Below are 12,412 nucleotides of genomic sequence, written 5' to 3'. Positions count from 1 at the left end.
GGATGTGGGGATTTTCCATTCCTTAATGGCTTTAATTTTGCTAGGGTCTACCTTAACTCCTTCATGAGATACAATATGACCCAAATATTCCACCTCCTGGACTCCAAAGAAACATTTGGATCTTTTTGCATATAATTGTTTCTCCTCCAATAGTTGTAGCACCCTGTCAACATGTTCAACATGATCCTTCCAAGACTTGCTGTAGATTAGTATATCATCAAAAAATACTAACACAAATTTTCTAAGGAATGGTTTGAAAATTGAATTCATCAAACCTTGAAATGTTGAAGGTGCATTGGTAAGGCCAAAAGGCATGACCAAAAATTCATAATGACCCTCATGAGTTCTAAATGCTGTTTTTGGAATGTCTTCAATCTTCATTCTGATTTGATGATATCCCGAACGAAGATCCAACTTGGTGAAGTAAATTGATCCATGCAATTCATCCAGTAATTCATCAATGACAGGAATGGGGAACTTATCTTTAATAGTGAGCTTGTTGAGCTCCCTATAATCTGGACACATGCGCCATGATCCATCCTTCTTGTGCACCAATACTACTGGAGCTGAGAAAGAACTTTGACTCGGTTGAATTATACCAGCCTCTAGCATTTCTGCAACCATACGTTCAATTTCACTTTTTTGGACATAGGGATATCTGTACGGCCTGATGTTTGGAGGAACACTTCCTGGAATCAGATGAATAGCATGATCATGATCACGCATAGGTGGGAGACCTTTGGGAGTCTCAAATACCTTGGAATGATTGTCCAGGACTTTTTGGAGATCTGGAGAAATAGATGATTCCAATGTGGAAACATCTAGCGAACATAATTGTGCAATTACACCTCTTTGCTCCTTTTTTAGAAGCTTTGTCATGCCATTAGAGCTGATTATCTTTCCTGGTTTCCCTGCAATACCCCTTAATTCAACTTCCTTTCCTTCCACAGAAAATTTCATGAAAAGTTCTTGAAAATTAAAAGCTATTGTACCCAAGGATTGTAGCCATTGGACTCCTAGTACAACATCAGCACCTCCCATTGGAATGGAAAGCATTGGGCTAGTCAATACATATTCTCCCATGGATAGCTTGATATTATGGCACTTTCCAGAACAATTTATTGTTCCTCCATTTGCAATCATCACTTGACACTCTGGTGCTGGATATAGGAAGCAATTCAATTCTTTTGCTACCCTACAATGAATAAAATTGTGGGTGCTTCCTGAATCAATCAACACTATTACCTTTTTCTTCTTGATTTGTCCTTCTATCTTGATGGTTTAAGGAGTGGTAATTCCCGCCAATGCATTACAAGATATGGTCGGATTTATTTGTTCTTCATCTAGGCTTTGTTCCTGGAATATATCCTCTTCTTTTGACCTTTCTTGCTCCTTTTCTTCTTCCTCTTCACAATCTATGTAGAATAATTTCTTCTCAGCACACTTATGACCTTTTGTGTATTTGCTATCACAATTGTAACAAAGCCCTTTTGCTTTTTTTCTTCCAATTGTTGTGGTGTCAACCTTGTAGGTTGTGGAAGACTATGGGCAACAACACTTCCGTCTTTATAGTTGTGAGTGGTATGCTTCCTAGTTGCCATAATTTTGCTTTCCATTTTTCTTGCTAACCTGAATGCCTTCTCTAATGAATCAGGTTCCCAAAGGCGCACATCATGTTGGATATTATCCTTTAAAGACCCTATGAACACATCAATCCTATGCTCCTCTGGAATATCTTTTACCCTTATGTTCAATTTTTGGAACTCCTCAATGTGCTCCATTATTGAACCCTTTTGTTTGAGACTTATCAATTGGCTAAAAAAAGTGTTGCTTTTTGTATCCTCATAATGTGCTATCAATTCTTCCGTAAAAATTGCCCAAGTGATAAATTGTTTACGAGAACAAAGCCATTGATACCATACAAACTGATTTGGTTCCAAATATAAAGTTGCCATACGTACCTTTTGTGTGTTTTGCACATTATTGAGATCGAAGAATTGCTCCATCTGTAATATCCATGTGGCGGGATCCTTGCCATCAAACTTCCTCATATCGATTTTTGGAACATGGTGAGTCTTCGATCCAACATTAGAGTCTATGGAATCATGATTAACATTTCTTTTGTTCTCATCATGAGTTTCCTTTACTACCTTTTCACCATTAGTGACCCTTTCTTGTAGCAACTTCTTCAATTCATCCATCTTATCATCCATGCCATCAATTTTAGCGTCCATGCCATTCACCTTAGCTTCCATGCCATCCATCTTAGCTTCCATGCCCTTTATCTTAGATTCCACGCCATTTACCTTAGATTCCATGCTATTTATCTTAGATTCCACGCCACTTATCTTAGCTTCTGTTAGCTTTTGTGAGCGTGACATTTGTTGCACTTGTTCTTGTAATTTTGATATATCATGTAGCATTTCTTCCTCTTCTTCATGAGTCATGCTAGAGCTTTCAGGTTCCTTACTAGGTGTTTGCATTTTCTTTCCTCGGGGCATCAGTTACCGATAATAATGCTTTACTATGCCCTTTGAATTCCGTTAAACCAAGCTTACACAAAAATTAAAAAAAAACTACACACCTTTTTTCACTTTATAGAAGCCTGATATTGAATCTGATGTATCTCTGTAATTTCGGATCATCCAATTCTGAAATTTCTACCTGTAGTAGCCTTCTACGTCCTCTTTCCAATGCCACAAGTCTGAGCCAAATTGGATTCTCCAAGGAAGAGTTATGTGAAATCTCCCACAGTGACTTGCTTTTAGACTGGTTCAGTAGAGCGAACTTGTACGACGTGCCACGAGTCACTGTTTCAACCTTTGAATCTGAAACACACATACAAGAAACTACAGTCTGTCCTCTTTCTGTACCTTTTTACAAAATTTCAATCCGATCCTCAGAGAGAGAGTTATGACGATTTTCCCCAGGTCACCTGTTTTGAATGTAATTCAGGAGTCTGCAAAAAGGCCAACTTCCTCAGATCATATCTCCGAAATATCACGCGAAAAGCTCTGAAATTCGGACCCAAGGTTCAGCGCCAATTCTTCTCAAATGGGTTTTTTTTGCGACTTCTGAAACGTCACAGAAAAAAAAATATAGCGAAAATGCCACGATGACCTGTTTGGAGCAGCGAAACCCTAGAATCCAAAGCTCTGATACCAAATGTTATGAAACCAGCTCAAGAAAAGATAGAAAAGATAGATCAACGCCTTAGAATTCAGCCTCTTCGAGGGGGCAACCTCCTTTACATTACATAAATGAACAATTCTTGGATGATACAAATGACAAAACCTCCTTTCTATATATAGGAGTCTAAGGAGTCACAATATAATCCAGCCGACCTAACAATAATAATATAAAGCCACAAAAATAACAATAGAGGGATTCTATGGGGCACAGAAATAACAATATGGGGGTAATAGGGGCACAAAAATATAAATAGGGGGTATAACTACAATAGTAATGGGGTAATCACTAGTATTACAGGGACTCAACAAATGCGCAGAAATCCCAACCTCCCTTACCATTCAAAAATGCACATTGGTTTCCTCCAGTGTCCTTCCCTCAGCCAGAACCCACTATCTCCAAAAAATGTGCAGTTTTGTCCCTTGACTACCCAGTCTGCCTTGCATCCTAAAATTGCATAGATTTTTCCTCCCAGGGCCTCGTCCCAAGTAGTGCCTTACATCCTAAAACTGTGTAAATGTGTCCTCCCAAGGCCTCATCCCGCAACAGTCACTGCCCGTTGAAACTACACAATTATGTCTCTCACGGGCCACAAAGAAAGATGACATGATAGATGACTCTCAAGGAGCTGAGGAGAAAAATAAGCAGACCAAGAAACCCAAGGTATGATAGAATATTAGGACCACATGAAGACTCCATCTGATGCATAACCCTTTGGAGGCTAGGTATGGAAAACAAAGCACGTCTTTTGAAATACACCTCTTAATGTAGCTTAAAAGTTTGCTTATCATTGTCGTATCATTCCGTCTTCAATGAAATTCATGGTTGCAAGAACTGAAAGTCATTCCATGTGTTTGATCTACGTGTCTTGCTCCCTTTCACTTGTTTATTACATAGCTTAGAAGATGAAGAGTATTACCACTTGTTTATTTAAGCTACTGAGGTTGTGACCAACATGATCTTATGACTAACCAGGCACGATGCAAGGCATCCTAAGTGGGATGAAAGATGTTTGATGATATGTATGTAGTCAGTACACTCCTCTACATTACTCCTTTGCATTAATCCTTGCTTTGTATCTTGCATGTACCCTCACCGCTTGTCAGATTTGGCTACCTACTGCCAATAGTCTCTTAGCTCTTTCCTGACAAAGCAGGTGAAGGAATTTCCTTCAACCTGATTTCTTCAAGGATCTTCATAGAAATTATAGAGCTAAGAGAAGGAGATGTGGAATCTCACTATCAAACTCTTGAAAATACTTTTCATGTTTGAATATATCCAAACAATTAAGCTACCACTCAACAACATTGTCAATCTTGGAAGACTCAAGAAAGATCACATCTCTAGATATTATAAAATTCTTATTCACTTCATCATAGAGATGGTATGCTTTGGAGGTATGAGTACCCAAAGAAGATACATTTGTGACTCCTTGCACTGAGTTTTTTTATCTATTCCTTAGGTATGAAGGCATAATATGAGGAACCAAAAACCCTGAGATGCCTCACCGAAGGAATGTGGCCATACCACATTTCATAGGGAGTCTTGTTTCTAATAGCAAGAGTTGGACACCTATTATTTATATACACAACACATAGAACCACATCAGCCCAAAACCTTATGAACTTAACATGTGAACTATGCCAAGTTCATAGTGAAAGTAATACATTCCAATGAACTATGTGTTGAAAAATGCAGCAAGAAATTCTCAATTTGATTTTTCCTTGATTAAATTGAAAAAATTCAAATTTCCACATCAACAAACAACTTGGATGATGTTAACTTGTGTGACATGGCTTGTGTCACCTAGTTTACTCAATAAATTCGAGTTGGAGGAGTTAGAGTTCAGTTCTACATATGCGATTGCTAACTTGTGGCAATAAAGGTCAATTATCTCAGGTTGTTGTCAGTTAAACTAGTTCTAACTTTTGGAGGAACTAGTGGAAGGTCATTTAAGTAGTGGGACTTCAATAAAACAAGGTGATCATCTAGTTAACTGATCAATCAACCCAAAATAGTTGGGGCATGAAGAGAAGTCAAGTCCCCTAAAATTGGTAGAGATTCGAAGGTAGTTTTAATTTCTTGTAGCTCACACAGTTGCAAGAACTTGCTATAACCATAGTGGAGGAGGTAGCTTGATTAGGAGCTTCTTCTGAAATTAGAGAGGAAATGATTGTTGGTAGCATTAATAGCCTACCAGAAATTTGTTTTGCACCACACTTCAATGTTTTGGGCATGGTTTTTGAGGGTGGATATTTTTTGTTCACTAAGTATCTTGGGAGGTCTGTAATAGTTCCTTGCATGCACATCCTCAATAAATATCTTTTGGGATGTTTGTACTAGGTCCTTGTAAATTTCTATTTGCCAAGGCTTAGCTACTTATGATCTTAGGTGCTCACAACAATTCGATAGTTTATGGCACTTTCCAAATAACCATTCCTGAAAGGATCCAACAAAACGACTTTAGAGGAAGATGAGAAGGGAAAAATCTTATTGGAACTAGCCTAGAACTAGTGGAATTGGTTGGTCCCAATGTTTTTAGAGTTGTACTAGTCTAGTTTGGTGGTTCAGATTGGCTAAGGTTGGTCTTGTATTGAACTGACCTTAAAACAACAAATTCACTAGTTCTCTAATAAACTGACCAGTTCTGAAGAATGTAGTGCAACATAGCTAATGACCAACAAATAATAGTTTTTTAATAAAAAATATTGAAAAGGAAAAAAAAATGATTAACTTGAGGGCCCTACAAAACCTAACCCTAGTAATTAATGGTAATATTTAATTTTTAAAGTTAAAGTAAAAGTTGACATTCTCCTTATCCTTCCTTTTTGAAAAGGAAAGATAAGGATAATGTTAGCTTTTACTTAAATTTTTAATATTAACATTAATTGTTTCGAGTTGTTTCAGAGTGGTTCCAACTTCATTCAATTTTGAGAAAGTCAAATTTTAGATCCCATTCAAAACTTAGTGGTTATTGTTTGAACCGCTTCTTTATAATGAGTCCTAGACTTTGACTTCCAATTTTTCAGGTGCAGTTATTGCATTATATTCCTCATGAGACTTTGCAGCAGAAGTTGATCTTTAATCCATTGGAAGCACTTGACCTATCCTAGGGAACCATCAGCTACCCCTCCCAAGTTGCACCTCAACATTGAAATTTTATTTTTCAGTAGACATTCATTTTATTCATTAGATCATTTCTTCCACTGTGACAGTCCAACAACACCCCTGCCAACATATGCTTGACAATCCATCTCATCTTTATTGCTATCTTATAAACACTCTTAAATCTTGTGTCTCCAATATAAAAGAGGAAGAACTAGAAAGGGCCTTCTTGGCCCTCTTCACAACCCACAATATGTTTAGCTTCTCTCTTGTGCTTACACTCTAGTCTTCTCGCAACTTCAGAATGGTGAATCTTAAACACAGTCTCATGATGTCCATTCAAGGAAGCATAATTCACCCTTTGTTTGAATCAAATTACCCCCCTAGCATTCCCTTTACCTTTACATGCAAGCATATATTTTCCTTCTGGATGACTATTAAGCTTCCCATCTCTATTTCGCCTCCCTCTCCTACCATCATGAACCCGATAAGATGAATTTAACCAATCTCAATGTATCTGAGATAAACAATCCATCGAACTGGGTAGATTGAGTTGAGACCCTTTTAGAAACTAAATCCATCCTTCCAAAATGATATATCCCTCCCCAACAACATCATCATGCTCTGTTCGAGATCTATCATTCCCATGATCACTATAAATTTCTGAGTCCTTCACTTACATATTTGGTAACATCATCATTCAGATCACTTATACTTTATTGTGTTGTTTCTTGTGTTATGATTTCCTTTAATGGAAATATCTCCCTAGTAGGCACGAGTAACTAATTCAAGTTCTTATTGAACTCTTGCGTTAACATACTTAACTTTCATTTTTACCTATTTGGTTTCAAATTCTTGTGTGGTTGGTTTACTGGTTGACTACTAGCATTCACCAAGTGGTTATTGATGATCATAGTTAGTCTAGAGTGAACGTTGGACTTTTCCTTGAAAACCAAGCCCCAAGAATAAGTAATTATCATGGAACATTTCAGAGGCCATACTAGTGGAAGGCCAATTGTGCAATGGGACTTTAGTCAAACTCAGTGATCATCCAATTAATTGATCAATCAACCCAAAATATCTAGTGCATGGAGAATTCGAGTTACCCAAATATGGTGGAGATTCCAAGGCAATGTAACATCAATTGTAGACTAGCCTTGAGTGTACAGGTGGTGCATGTAGCCACATGATAAACCTTGGGAATTTCACAATCCATTTTGTAAAAAATCCTAAATAATAGTGGCCTAATTTCTCAAGGAATTGCGCAAGGAAATATGGGCTCAAACAGAGGTAGAAATTTACTAAGTCTGGGTTATAGCTTCTCAGTGAGACGAGAGACAGGTTATTCACTTGCAGGTTGTGCTCAGTTGAGCAAATAAATTGCAACACATTTCTATTCATCATATTAATGCAAACAAAGATTGGGTTTTTTAGCTTATTTCTTTCCTCGGGAAAAATTATGTGTGCATGTGTGTTATTTCTTATTGCATGTATGAAATTTTTGTTCTAAATTGTGAATTAACTTCGAGAGAGCAATAGAGTAGGTTTTTGTCTTGTGATTTTGATTAAAACTTCATAAGTAGTTGCAACTCTACACCATAACTTCTACAAGGATGGTGGAGGCAAATTACAAAATATTTGTTAGTAGAAAATATCCCTACTTAAAAGTATCTATGACAACTTTTACGTGAAGAAGACGTTGAGGATAAAATATTGGATTGTGGAAGAATTAGTCACAAAATTCACAAGGGCAGTAATTTTGGTTGTAGGTGTGGAGGTAGATGGATTAAATGTAATTGTGTAGTAGACAAGTCACATCTACTCCTTTGATATTTGTCGATGATGTGTTACTATTTGGTAGATTCACCTCTTTTGATCAGTATCTGCACTCTTTATGAATAATAATAAATCTCATATGATTTCTTCTTACCGAGATGATGCATTGGTACTGGAGATTTATCATATTTTTGGTGTTATCTCCACTGCATTAGATGCATATTTTGAAAATCTTAGATTTATGCTCCAACCTAATTATTATGGAATTAAGGATTGGAGTTGACTTATAGAGAAAATCCACTGTAAACTTTTATCATGGGCACAGAGGTGGCTCTCCCTAGAAGGCAAGTTGACTCTAGTTCAAGCAGTCCTTCAGAGAATCTCTGTATATTGGCTTCATATTTTCGCTATGCTTAAGAATGTCAGTAAATGTATATTTTTGACTTCATATTGGAATGAGACAATGTGTCGTAAAGGACAGAGTGGGCCTGGTTGTTGTTTACTATGTATGGAGGCGATGGATAGCCAGACTTGTCTATTTCTTTGATTCTCCTCAGAAAAATTATTTTGGAATGGTGTATTTAATATGTTGCATTTATAGGCAAATTATAACTACTCTTTTGTGGTTGATTGTATTCGAGACTGGATTATTGAATATAAAACATTTGGACCTCTTCCAATATACATTGGGGTTTCGACCCAAAGAATGCATCATTGTCCTGAGCTCCTTTGTTGTGATACAGCCAGCTCCATCCTTGTCAAAAAAGCTAAAATCCTCCCTGAACTTAGACATAACCTCCATCCCATATTCCTTTAGTAGATAAAACCCTTCTCTCATTTTCTGACCATGCCAATCTACCCTCCATCCCATATTCTCTCATGAACCCTGTGTAAACCACCATTTCATTCAAGGATGGGGAATTTGATGTGTACTTTAACCATATTTGTTAGATACTTTCCCCCTTTTCTTGCTTATTCATTCATTGCCAAACACTATACCACTAGTTCTAAGAATCTTGTGGATACTATCACCACAATAAATGTATATTTTATTCTATAGGAGACAAGAATTGTATATTTACCTTTGGGACACTCCAAAAATATTTTGATGCACCTTTGTGACCTTTATGACTTTATGACCTTAATTCCCATTCCATGTTCATCCATGTGGATGCACTTTATGATGTTCTACGGCAACCTAATGTCCTGGTCAACTTCCTCTCATCTTCCTTGTCGTGTTTTCAGGACTTGTGTATCCAACAAGAAATTTGGGAGATGAATGCCATCAAGGTAGAAAATCAAGGGGGTTTCAAGTCATTTATATAGGGTTCCCACTAGCATAGTGCCACCATATGATCCACCCAATCCCTGAATTGAGGTCTACTGCTATTTAAATTAATTATTAGATGATCATGGTGGGCCATAATTCCAAGTTAAATATTATGACTCTTCATATGATATTATTGGAGATACTTGAGGAGACATCTTTTTGGCTAAAGGGTTAAGGGAGGATTTTGACTTCAATATCGAACCATCAACCATATCCTCAACATATCTAACCAACAATCAAGAAGACAACTTAGGTGAAGCATGGGCATCCTCTCTCGCCCACGTTGTTCAGGATATATATCAATCTATGAATGCCTCTACACTCCACCAACTGTGCATCAATAAAATTTTGGGTTTCCCCACTGTCCTCCAAGATGGATACATGTTGTCCCTGCATTGTGCCTTTGATTGCAGAGTGGCTAATAATCATAGTTTATCGTGGATGATTGTCATTGTATGTAACATCCATGGTCCAATTCATTTGTTTGGTGCCCAATGTTGGTGAATCATTGTATTGCATCATGGTAGCATATATTTCCTTTTTTAAAGAAAAAATATATTGAAAATAAATTAAGTTATGTCTCATGCAAATGTTCAATATTATTGTGTTGTGAGTGCTTTGCATATTATATGTATCATATATCTATAATCACTTATTTCAAGCCTACTTTAAGAAATAAAGGAAGAGGTGCAAGCCCTTGCCATAAGGACTCCCACCAACTCCTCTTCTCGTAGAAAATTTTCAAACGATAGCCCATAAATCAAACACATGCCCTTGTTTCTCTAGTTTGGAAACCCTTGGATGTTTTTGACAATGAACTCTTCCCAACCACTACTTTAACCATCTATTGAATGCCTTTGATTGGTATATGTAAATTATTTTGATTGATTCCTGGAGAGGTGTGAAATCTGATTTTGCATGGCATGATACAAATAGCAAATTTAACCCGTGGTAGCCAAAATTTTAGCCTTACAACTCTCTTATCCAATATTAGATACTTCACTAATTATTCAATGGGTAATCTACTTAACAATATATTAAATATTAGAAGCATTCATATTAATATAAAAAATAAGAATAGTATTTAATATTAAGTTATAATGCAGGTAACTGCCAAGTTGACATATTCTCTGCCTTGGAAAGTGAATAGTCAGCTTGACTTAATGTCCGATGTTAGTTTTAAAACAATTAAGATAAAATTGTTTAAGAGAACTCACATAGATCTATAAGTGCTGAGATGATAAATATGATGCAAAAATTTACTCAAAAGTTCACATTGTAAAAGAGGTTTTCACTTATAGTAATATGACCCCATTCCTCCCTTGATAGATCCAAGGTTAGCATATTTGTCCCAATATAATAAATGTGTTTATATTTGCTTCAATAATCATGTCCTTATTGTTAAAGGGAGATTGTCTTAAAGTAAGTGTTGTCATAAGTAGTGTGATAGAAGTAACAATGGGAAACTATATCTATATATTTTTTTATACATGTGAAAAAGTAATCCCTAATTTATCTATGTCCATGGTGGTGAAAATCTATTTTTTATAGTGGTAGCTCAATTATTTGTCATGTTATTATGAGTAGTGGTACCTTGTGGTCATTGCATTATGTTTAGTAGATATAGTAATAAATGGTGTAATTTAAAATTTTTAATTTAGACTACATTTACATCACAATGTGATACTCTATAATTGTACCAAAACTTAGCAGTGAAGACATGACAAGTAACTTGATGTATTCAACAAAATCTTAATGCTTATCATTGTGTCTTTGAATAATATTTATAGTGCTAGCTAAATTGGGTCGTATTGACTTACTTTTACGATTCACATAGATATCATCATAACTAATTGGTTTTGATACTTGATTATTTGAAAATAAATGCTAGTTAGATTAGGTAGTATTGACATAGTTTTCCAATGCTAGTTAAATTATTAACTCGGTTAATGCTATCTTCGAGAACATGTGTAGTATTTCATCTTTTACAAGCTCCATGTACCCATTTCAATTTCATGTTTTTCAGAGTTGTTTTGCAACCAATGCACCCAGGTTCGTTTTGCCAAGGTCGATGTGCAAAGTTTTGATTTCATTTTTACACGCTCGATGTACTCATTTTTTATTAGGCTGATAGGACTTCCTTTGAGTGAGCCTTTTGTCATCCTTTTCTTTCTATGGTTGACAGCTGGCGTGCACATTCTGCGGGAAAATAGTTCACATCTGTCATGCAATTTCTATTTCTCCTCAGCTCCCCTAACATTTGGTTCGCATGCATTATTTTTTTTTTGCCCTCGGGGTCTCTCCAAAACGGTGGATCCATTTATAGTGGCTACATTTTTGGCAGTACTCTGCGAGGAAGTGCCACACCCAATGATTTCTTCGGTGCACGACTACCATCTACCTTCAGAAAACAACTCAAAACACCTAACTCTGAAAACAATATGCATCTTTTTTTCACTTGTCCACAGGTGCAGCCTATCTGGCAGAATCTTGCTGGCCACTATGGTTTCTCGCTATGCTCCTTCCCATCCATTATAGAAACATTCAAAAGTTGGTGCTCCATGAAAAAAGAATGGTGGACCATCCCATTATTGACCATTTGGGCCATATGGAAGTGGAGAAATGGCAGGATTTTCAGCTCAAAAAAGGAATCTAACATTTCTGTAGTTGCATCTATCATATCTCTATACAGCGCTCTCGACTTGACCAGACAGAATAGGAACATGAAAGAAAGAAGTCAAAAGGCATCAACGAACAAGAACTAGAATGGAAGAAGATCCACGATATCACACATTGACAGGTATAGAAACAAAAAAGTAGATGCTTTATCCAAAATGGGCATTAAGTCTCCCAAAGGCATTTGGAGGATGCAGAACAAAACGGTCAACAACCGCTCCGAGATCCAGGACTTTTGTCTTCTGGGTATATAACTCTTAAGCTATGGAAAATTTTCTGGTATGTTTCCTACACATGCTCATACAATGGTTTATGTCATAAGTGAAGGTATGCATA

This window comes from Pinus tabuliformis, chromosome 4_1 (assembly GCF_031772625.1).
Source record: "Pinus tabuliformis cultivar Carrire ecotype Pingquan chromosome 4_1, CPIR1, whole genome shotgun sequence".
Classification (NCBI taxonomy): Eukaryota; Viridiplantae; Streptophyta; class Pinopsida; order Pinales; family Pinaceae; genus Pinus; species Pinus tabuliformis.
The sequence above is the reverse complement of the archived record's forward strand: the minus strand, read 5'-3'. Positions refer to the sequence as shown.